The 10,363-nt window shown below is 37.9% G+C and overlaps 1 pseudogene; it reads right to left on the bottom strand.

Annotated features, from left to right (window-relative positions):
• Positions 1-4,152: 4,152 nt before the first annotated feature.
• LOC110743455 lies at positions 4,153-8,564 on the bottom strand (annotated as a pseudogene).
• Positions 8,565-10,363: the final 1,799 nt, after the last annotated feature.

Raw genomic sequence — 10,363 nt, 5'->3', positions numbered from 1 at the left:
TTTTCTCTTCTTTATCTTTGCTTTGAGATTAAATGTAACCATAATGTATAAAAAGACTTTATAAATCATAAAGCACTATGATGATTTTAGCAATCATAGTAAGAATATGTAGAGGCAGAGAGCTGTGATAACCTTCCACACCCATCATAAGGGACAGAGCCAGCACTTCTATCATAACAGACAGGTTACAAATAGAAAAGCACAACAAATTTATTTAAACAAAATTTTATGTGACACAGGAGCCTTCAAAAATGAAGACCCAGAGACCCAGGGAAAACTGTCCATTTTTATGCTTAGGTTCAATGAAGAATGGACAGCCATGTATAAATGTGCTTGAACAAAAGAGTATGCTCTAATGGCAATACATTAAAGGGGAACCCAGAGAGTGCTGTGTATTCAGATTCTCCTTGGCTTGTCTGTGTAGCATTCCTTCTTCCCAGTTGCAGGACAGGACCTGTCTGGGATGAGGGTCTTATGACTTACTTTCAGGCAAAGTGGGTCACAGAATTTATGGTCAGATCTCACACAGAAAAGTGGGAAGGTCACAATGCCTTTCTTACTTCTAAGGCCCTCCAAAAATGCTTTGGGGTAGCGTTTTCTAAGCCGTGACCTATATTATACAAATAAATAGAAGATTGTTGTTTTTACTCAAGAGCAAATTATGTTAGAGTCCAGCTAAAATGATTTTCTTCAGAAGCCAAAAAGCTCTTAATGAACTCAAAATAGTAAGTTGATCTTCACTGATTTACAATTTTTATAACCATAAAATATTAATAGCTAGCATGTAATGGCTGAGTAAAAGATAGGTTCCTGCTTAAAAGCTCACTGTTGGTAATCTATCTGTTGTTTCAGGCTGAATGTTTCAAATTCTTTTGCCTTCCCACATCATTTCTCTTTTTATCATTAAGGTAGCTTTTAGCATGAGAGGCTCTAAATTGCTAATTAATTAAAATTGCTGCCCGGTTCCCTTCAGCTGCTTATATAGCCCACATTGAGCTTTGCAGCTGGGTGAGTGCGACCCCCGAATATCAATCTCATAATTGGCTGCACGATGTTACGCCTCTCAAATATGCAGAACACCGAACCAAATGAAAAACAGAAAGCCTCATTTTTTTTCTATACTAATTTGGCATGTAGATTTATGTCACATTTAACCTGTACAAGAACTCTTTGAAATCAATATTTAGGACATGTATTCTGGATTTTGACTTTCTCTGTTCTATATAGGAAACATTCTTCTTCTCTTGATGCCTGAGAGAGGACAGCAAAATAGTGCTACTGCTAATCTGGGCTTTCTGGCTCACTGCCAACAGAAAGGAAAGCAGCACAGGCTGCTGAGCAGTGTCTGGCAGCCATGCACAAGTCCTTCAACACCTTTGCAGGGAGCTTGAATTCTATGGCTGCCCGCAGTGCCATCCATGCTCTCTCAAGGGAAGCCAGCATTCTCAGACTCCCTTAGTGGAAAAATGGCCTCCCAAACTTGAGAAGGAAAAGTCCTGAATTTTCTGCATCTTGAATGTCCTGTTCAATCTCTGCCAGAAAATCTAATAACAATAGTTACATTTTAGTACGCATCCGCATCAGGCGTGAAACTATGACATGCTATGTGTTTTTTCGTATTCATTCCCTAAATTAATTCTAGCAGTAGATACCATTTTGATCCCATTTACAGTTATGGAGAATGGGGTTTAGAGATTATAATAATTTCTCATATTTGGCCAGGTTTCCCTGAAACAGAAACAGAGGTGAGGATTCCGGGACAAGTGCTTTATTAAGAAAGTGCTTCCAGGAGAAACCAGTAGGAAAATGAGAGAAGTTGGGCAGGGAGGATAAACAGAGAATGAAAGGCAGAGAGATTGAGAAAATGAAGGTTTCCAACCAGAATCAGGTCCATCACCGTGAAAATATTGACAGCTATTTTTTTTTCACTAAGGAAAACATAGAAGCTTTTAAACTGCAGACTCTGTTGAATTCTGTAAAAATCAACTCTGCATTTTTGTTGTCTATCTTGAAGTGGCACCAAAAAATAAGAACTCTTCCCATGAGTTGGTTAACTACCCTCAATGCATCTGTAAATTGACTATTTAGATTAACACTGTTTTGGAACAAAGAGATCTTTCTCAAGATCTTCAATGCTTTTAAAGTAAATACATAGAATTTGAATAACTTAAGACCTTCAGTGTCAGTCTTTAAAAAAAGCATAAGTAAAAATATTTGCAGATATCCTCCAAAACAGTTTCTTCTTAAGAAGAATAATTAATTATTAAACTTGTCTGTACCAGATTATTTATATATTGTGGCTTGTTTTGACTCAATTTGGTAGCCATGTTCTCTGCTGTGATATTCAGGTTTTTTTTTTTTTTTTTTTTTTTTTTTTTTTTTTTTTTTTTTTTACTCTATTTTTAAACGATGTAGCTTCAAGGTCTCAGTGTAGCCTTAGTCTATCAGCGCGGAGAAGTTCTGGTGTGGAGGTTGTCCCTCACCGAACACAGTGATTTGTTAAGGCTCATTCTGGGGCATGTAAATTCCTAGGTACTTCCCATTCTTTGTATTGGCAGGCAAAGAAGGCTTCTAAAGTCTGAGGACACTCCTGGGGAGGAAATGGTATAGATGCTGGCAATTCAAGGGGAAGCTCAGTGAAGGAGGCCTGGGGTGACCGACATCTCCCTAAGTAGCCATGGAGCTAAAATGTAGCAAAGCCGAGATTTCAGCCAAGCTCTCTCTGTCTCCAAAGCTCAGGAATTTTAACTACCATCCAGAATGTGAGCCAAAAGTGGTCTGGCACACGGACAATCAGGGTAATGGAGGGTCTGTGTATTGTGTCCATGAGGTGCTGCTGACAAACGTTAATGATAAGCATCCTAGAGTAGGGAAAGCTAGAGAGAGAAAATAAAGTAGCCATAAATTATTTTGAGGGCTGTCAAGACCTGAGAAGCAGGAGTTGTTCTGAACTAGGTTGTTCCCAAGTGCAGGTTCTCACTCATAAGTGGGAGTTCAACAATGAGAACACATGGACACATGGAGGACAACATTATGCAACAGGGCCTGTTGAGGGATGGTGGACTTAGGGGAGGGATAGCATTAGGAGAAATACCTGATGTAGATGACGGGTTGATGGGTGCAGCAAACCACCATGGCAACTGTATACCTATGTAAAAAACCTGCACATTCTGCACATGTATCCCAAAACTTAAAGTAAAATGATAAAAACAACAACAACAACAAAAAACTTTAAAAAAAGGATACAGGGAAATAAAATGAAGCTTGATAAAAGCAAGTGTTTTAGGGTAGTAAGACTTTTTCAGTTATTGAATCAACAGTTTCCAAAAAAAAAAAAATATATGGCCATACTTCACATTTTCAGTCTAGAGTATCATCTGTCAATAATGTCCATTACATGGGAATTGAACTATGAGACAGAATTCTAAAGTCCTCTGATTTTCTAAAATGAGGACTAGTTTAGAGGAGCCATTTGACTTGTTGCCTTGGCATTTCTAGACATAAATGTTATGGTATATTACAACTATATCCCATTATTTTAATGCAGAAATCAAATGTACTAACTTCTAGTTGAAATGTAAAACTTAAAAACAGTCAATTGCACTGTTTACTCCCCATCACCTTTACCATCACATCTGTTGCTTTGTAATAAGCAAAAAAGCCAAGAGTCAGGACTGCTGCATTAGGGAACTGGGTATCTGTAAATGCCCTATAAATTGTGTAGAATAAATTTGGACAAAATTAAAGCCATAGCATTTAAAAATAGAGTTAAAAAAGGCCGGGCGCGGTGGCTCAAGCCTGTAATCCCAGCACTTTGGGAGGCCGAGATGGGCGGATCACGAAGTCAGGAGATGGAGACCATCCTGGCTAACATGGTGAAACCCCGTCTCTACTAAAAATACAAAAAAACTAGCCGGGCGCGGTGGCGGCGCCTGTAGTCCCAGCTACTCGGGAGGCTGAGGCAGGAGAATGGCGTGAACCCGGGAGGCGGAGCTTGCAATGAGCCTAGATCCGGCCACTGCACTCCAGCCCGGGCTACAGAGCGAGACTCCGTCTCAAAAAAAAAAAAAAAAAAAGTAGAGTTAAAAAAACTGACTATCACAGCAGATAACATGGCTACAAAATTGAGTCAAAACAACCCAAAATAAATAATCTGCTACAGACAAGTTTAATAATTAATTATTCTTAAGAAGAAACTGTTTTAGAGGTTATCCGCAAGTATGTTTACTTATGCTTTTACGTTATTCAAAGGCTAACACTGAAGGTCTTAAATTATTCAAATTCTATGTATTTACTTTAAAAACATTAAAAATCTTGAGAAAGAGTTCTTTGTTCCAAAATAGTGTTAATCTAAATAATCAATTAACAGGTACATTGGGGGTAGTTAACTAACTCATGGAACGAGTTCTTATTTTTTAGTGACACTTTAGGATAGACAAGGAAAGTGCAGAGTTGATTTTTTACAGAGTTCAACAGAGTCTGAAGTTTAAAAGCTTCTATGATTTCCTTAATGAAAATATAGCTGTCAATATTTTCTTGGCGATAGATCTGATTCTGGTTGGAGGCATTTATTTTCTCAATCTCTCTGCCATTCACTCTCTGTTTCTCTCTTGTTCTCTACGCTTCTTTCTCTCTTATCTTGCTTTCTAGATTACTTAAAGAAGAGAAATCGTCCCGTGAAAAGATATCAGATTTTCTCTTCCCTGGCCAAAAGCAAGGGTGCACAGTCAGATGAGGCAGTTAATATGAATAGAAATTCCCAAGAAGGTTGTTTTTTTCCTTCCCTAATAGAAATATGATACCTGTCAGCAAGTTCCCATTTAATAAATGGCAGCCTGGCTCATTGTAATATTCTTCTAGTTCCCATTGACAGGTAAGATTTTCTACATTTTGGTGAGTCATAGATTTACAATCAATTATCCTGGTTTGAATGTCCAGTGGAGACCCATTTCTCTGTGTAAAGATGCTGCTGCTGTTTGATGTTGCCATAGAATCTTTTGGCATGCATTGATGCATTATTGTGTCACCCTGCCTTCTTTCATTGCTCTGATGGAAAGACAATCGTCTTGCCTTTTACCTCCTCTTACCTATGAAGGTGGAAGGGGGTGAGCCATTACTAAATTTCATATATCACTGCACCATTCTACTAGCACAATTAAACTAGATTTGAGAAACAATAGGAACAATAGTTTTCTTCCAGATACTCTAATAGCAGCATTTTGCTAATTGGCTCCTAGAATGTTCTTAACTTTATCCTAGCATATCAACCCTTAGGAAGGGAACTAATCATGTTTTCACATTGCTTGCTTTACAGCGATGTATACACATCTTTGCTGATATTCCTATTGTGGTCTGCAGACGGTGCTGGCTCTGTTTTCCATTTTGTTTCCCATTGACTCATGAGCCACTGCCTTGAATTGGTGTGACTTCTCCGTTCTCATCCTTTATCACTTGCGACTTTCCCAGTTCATTTTTTCTTTCAGGTCTTACCTATTTCTCTGGATCTCTTTCTCAAGCTCCCTCCTCCACCTTGTCCATCTTGTTCAGTTTCACTTCCTTTCCTTTCCTTCTGCCAGTCTTATTTCAACCTCAATAACTTTAACTCACCTTTTGTGAATACACTGTTTTTTCTTTGGGTTTTTAAATTTTTTTTTCTCTGTAAGTTTATTCAATGCAAAATAATCCTCTCCAATTTTACTGAGGTGGTTGACCACATCCACGTCCCAATCCGCCTCTAAACTGGAATTCAGTTGCTGACCCAGCCCCAGCCTCAGCTTTCTTTTAGGCACCAGGGGACACAGCACTCCGCCTGTAGGTATCTCTGTCGGTGTACCCTCTTGTGAGTCTTGCAGGTCGCTTTCCCTCCAGACTTTTAGGCCGAGGTCTGCCAGTCTCTGGACGGCTGTGCACAAACTCTGGGGGCAGGTAAAGGTAATCATGGAGATACTGGATACTTTCACTGGTGAGGTCGCAGTAGAAATGTCTCCAGGCAAACTGTTCCTTCACGTAGCCTCGGGACTTCAGAGACCGCATGGCCTTCATGAGTGAACGTTGGGCACATTCTTATCTGCCGGCTCCGGCTACTTAGGCATGTGGACATCCTTCTTGGCTACCGTGACTCCCTCCTTAAAAAAGACTTCATAAGTGGCAATCTGGTTTTTCTTAGGCGTCAACATCTGGGCGGCTGTAGGGTCTGGGGCCGGGGGTGGAAATAATTTTTTTTAAAATAAGTATTTGTTATTTCAATGTTTCAAACATACAGCAAGTACATTAAGTGATATAACACTCTTGTGCATAACTACCTTAATTTGAAATATTTTTTCTTGAAAACTTTGAAAGAATCAATTAAACATTACATATACATTTGTGAGTCTGTATTTTCTTCAATTTTATCCACTCGCTTTCTTCTATTCATGGAAGTAAGCACTATTATTAAATCAGGACTTATTCTCTCATTAGCATTTGCTATATATTTATGCATATGTAAATTTTATGGTGCTTTTTGCAATTTTAAACTGTATATAAAGTGTGTTATATCTAACTTTTTCCACTCCACATTATGTTTTTAGATTTATTCATGTTGACAGATACAGCAGTAATTCATTTGTTTTGACTGCTGAGAAATATTCTTTGGTGTGAATATATCATGATGTATTTATCTGTTTTCAAGTTAATAAAACTTTAAGTTATGTCAAATTTGTTGCTTTTATTGACAAGGCTGCAAAGAACTTTCTTGTATATGTCTTTTTATGTACATGTAGATTTCCCCAAGGCTTGCGATGTGACTATCTTCATATATACTAGTGTCATTTTGCTCTCTTCTGTGGCTGCATTGACTTAACGCTTCTACTCTTGAAGTGCAGTAGGGAACAGAGACCATTGTGTGAGCGCTTTGTCCTTTATGAGTTACTCCTATAATGTACATAAACCAAGGAGGTAACATGGAAGGATGGACTTCAAAAAGCAAGCCAAATGGCTGAAGTTCTGCTATGGATAATTATATGAGTAGTGTAACTAAATGTATAGCCTAATTGTAAAGACAACTTTGAACACCAATGTTGGTAGGCATAAAATACAGTAGAGACCATACAACTGATAACAATTCAATTTACCAGGTAAATAGAAAGCTGGAAGCTTCATGTTGGTCTTTGAGAGGTGTACTATCCTCTTCCTAAAAGTATTTCTCCCTTTTACAGACAGGCCTATGGCATATTTGCTTTGCACCTTTTAACATCTTTCTACATCAATAGAGACTTTGTCTAATTCCTTACTAATTTAATAAGCTCTGTTCAGACTTTTGGATTATAGGGCTTCATATTATCTGGTTATAATCAACAGCAGTTTTTCCATTCAAAAGATATGGAGTGCCTGATAAGTGCTACTTTTCTAGACCCTAAAGATTTGTCAGTGAACAAAACAGAAAGCCTCCTAGCACACACAGAGCTTACAATTTAGTGGGGAGAAAAATACAAAAGAGGGGAACACAATAATTTCAGGTAACATGAAAGTGTGAAGCATACCAAGGAAATACAACTGATCTGAGAATGTCTGGGACTGGTTTATGAACACCTTCCATAAGCCAATGACATGGCATTAATTTACCAATCTTGTACACAATGCAAGGTGCTAGAAATAGAGTCTTTATCTTTTGAACTTGATTTGAGATGATAACAGTATTACTCATATGCAGGATTTTGATGTCATCAGATGATCATATGATGTAATTGTCACTGCAGTAGTTAAATATTTATTTAAGTAAAATGCAAACAATCTAGAAGTTGCAAAAAAGAAATTGTAAAAGCTTCAACACAGGAGAGTTCACACATCACACAAGAAAAGTAACCAGGACACAAGGTAGGCTATATTGGCTAACAAACGAGAAGTGCACCCTTGAGAACTAAAGGAGCCTAGAAGAAAACATGTCACTTTGAGGTTATCAAGAAAGAATTCCAGAAGAAGCTATGATTTAGGCTTGAAGAATGATTGTTATTTGATATTGAGATTATAAACCTGGATGGGTGTGGCATTATACTTCTCTATAAAATTAATTCATTCACTCTGACAGCTTTTCTCTTCTTGCCCCAGATTCCATTCTGACTTAATTGAACTTCCAGTTAGCATCTGCTTATTAGGCCTGATCTCTTGCCTGGAATGGTCTTCAATTTTTCTTTCCTTGTCTCTTTCTGGCCTTGTGGTTTTTTTACTTCTATTATGGTGGGCGGATCTGGAATTCCTCTGTGCCCCAAATCACCTGCATGCTGCCAGGCATGTCCTAAAATGGCTTTTCTCTTCCCTTCTGTTACTTGGCACAGACACAATCAATGTGTAGAAAAAGACTCACACAAAGAAAAACAAAATCATAGTGATTTTCCCTGGCTTTAGAAACAATTCTCTTGGTAGCAATCTTCCTTTAGAGTTCTGTTTTCTATTCTTAATAGTGACCTTGACACATTTCTTTCCATTTCATTGTTTGTTTCTTTGTTTAAAGAATGTAGGAATCTGTTGTTAAAAGCCCCCCATCCCATGCCTAAGTAATAAGTAATCTCAATATTATATTCCATCTCATATGATAAAATTTGACTTCCAAAAAAAAAAAAAAAAAAAGAATGCAGGAACAAAACAAACACATTTTATCACATTGACAATTAAGAAGCACAGGTTCAAAGGAAAGGTTAGTTTGGAAGACAGTTTGAGAAAAAATTTTAAAAAAAAGAATGGATATGTTACGAATTCCATAAAAAAGGAAAAACAACCAAAGGAAACTACGACACTAGAATACATATAATTCTAAATAACAGCAACTGGAAAACATAGAGCCTAATTTAGTAGCATTTACAATTTTTCTAAAAATAACTCAGAACACCTTTCAGTATCAGATTATGTTTCAGAACTTAATTAGAAAAAAAAACAAACTGTTTTTATTTACTCAACCTATTTGTGACCTTTGAGCAACACAGTAATCATTGCAAAACAGAGTATGAACTGAATTTCCGCCTTTGAACTTCTGACTTGTGGTCTAGAATAGACAGACATTCAGACAAACCATCACTGGAATATGATCCTTAACTGAGGCAGCTCAACTAAGGATCATAGGGGGCAGCTGGGAGGGAGTACAGTAAAATAGAACCTGCATATATTCTCTCTGGGGAATAACGCCCTATTCCTAGGGTTGCTTCAGAAATTTTTGGCATATTTTCACTTTTACATTACAATTAAAAATTTAAAGCTAGAGTTGCTAACTCTGAAACTTTTCAATATTCCTTCTTTAGAAAATGCAATCCAGTTTTCTTCTTCACTCCTCTTGCTTCATCTGCTCATTTTTTCTAACTGCCTTCCACCCAATTCTGATTTCTCATCATGTACTCAAATCTCTCACTCCTTCTTCCAGGCTTTAAGTTCTAGGCTGAGAGACAGGGTGTAGACCATGTTTTCTATTTTACTGTATTCTCTATCCAGTGATATCATTTATTTAGCTCTGTGTCCCCACCCAAATCTCACCTTGGATTGTAATTCCTATAATCCCCATGTGTCAACAGTGGGACCAGGTGAAGGTAATTGAATCATGGCAGCAGTTTTCTCCATGCTGTTCTCATGATAATGAGTGAGTCTCACGAGATCTGATGGTTTCATGAGTGTCTGGCATTTCCCCTGCTTACACTCATTCTCTCTCCAGCCACCCTGTGAACAGGTGCCTTCCACCGTGATTGTAAGTTTCCTGAGGCTTCCCCAGCCATGCAGAACTGTGAGTCAATTAAATCTCTTTTCTTTATAAATCACCCAGTCACAGGTAGTTCTTCATAGCAGCATGAGAACAGACTAATACACACAGCTGTAGTGCCTAGTGCAGGGTTCTGCTAAAAGAAGGCCTGTTGAAAAAATGCCCAAAGTTTCTAAAACCACCATAGTGACAAGGTGTTATTGCAATGCTATCTTCTTATGGATTTCAGAAAGAAATCACAGGAACTGATTAAACAGCGACTGTATTTTCACTGCGGAATCACCTCTGTGAGAATCAGTGGGAAGTAAATTACAGGAAAGAAACCTGCAGTGAAAGTTATTCTTGATTAGACATCACTTTCACTGACCGCTCCAAGGGAAGCCCGGTGCTCAGCAGTAGCACATTTTGACACAGAGCACAGGAACTGTGTGAGTTAGGGCTGAAGGAAAAATAACTGGTTACAGGAATGGCTTTTGGATTCTGTTTTAGCATGAGCAGAAAGCCTAAGAATTCATTCGCAGGTTGGTATTTTAGAAGGGAAATACAAACTTGTCATATAAGATAATACTGCTTTCCAAACAGAAGCCTCCTGTTAGTGTATTGATATCTTTTTTTGAAAACATATCATTTACTTTATAATTGTTT

The sequence above is a fragment of the Papio anubis genome, chromosome 5, assembly GCF_008728515.1.
Source record: "Papio anubis isolate 15944 chromosome 5, Panubis1.0, whole genome shotgun sequence".
Taxonomy (NCBI): Eukaryota; Metazoa; Chordata; class Mammalia; order Primates; family Cercopithecidae; genus Papio; species Papio anubis.
The sequence above is the reverse complement of the archived record's forward strand: the minus strand, read 5'-3'. Positions and strand labels throughout refer to the sequence as shown.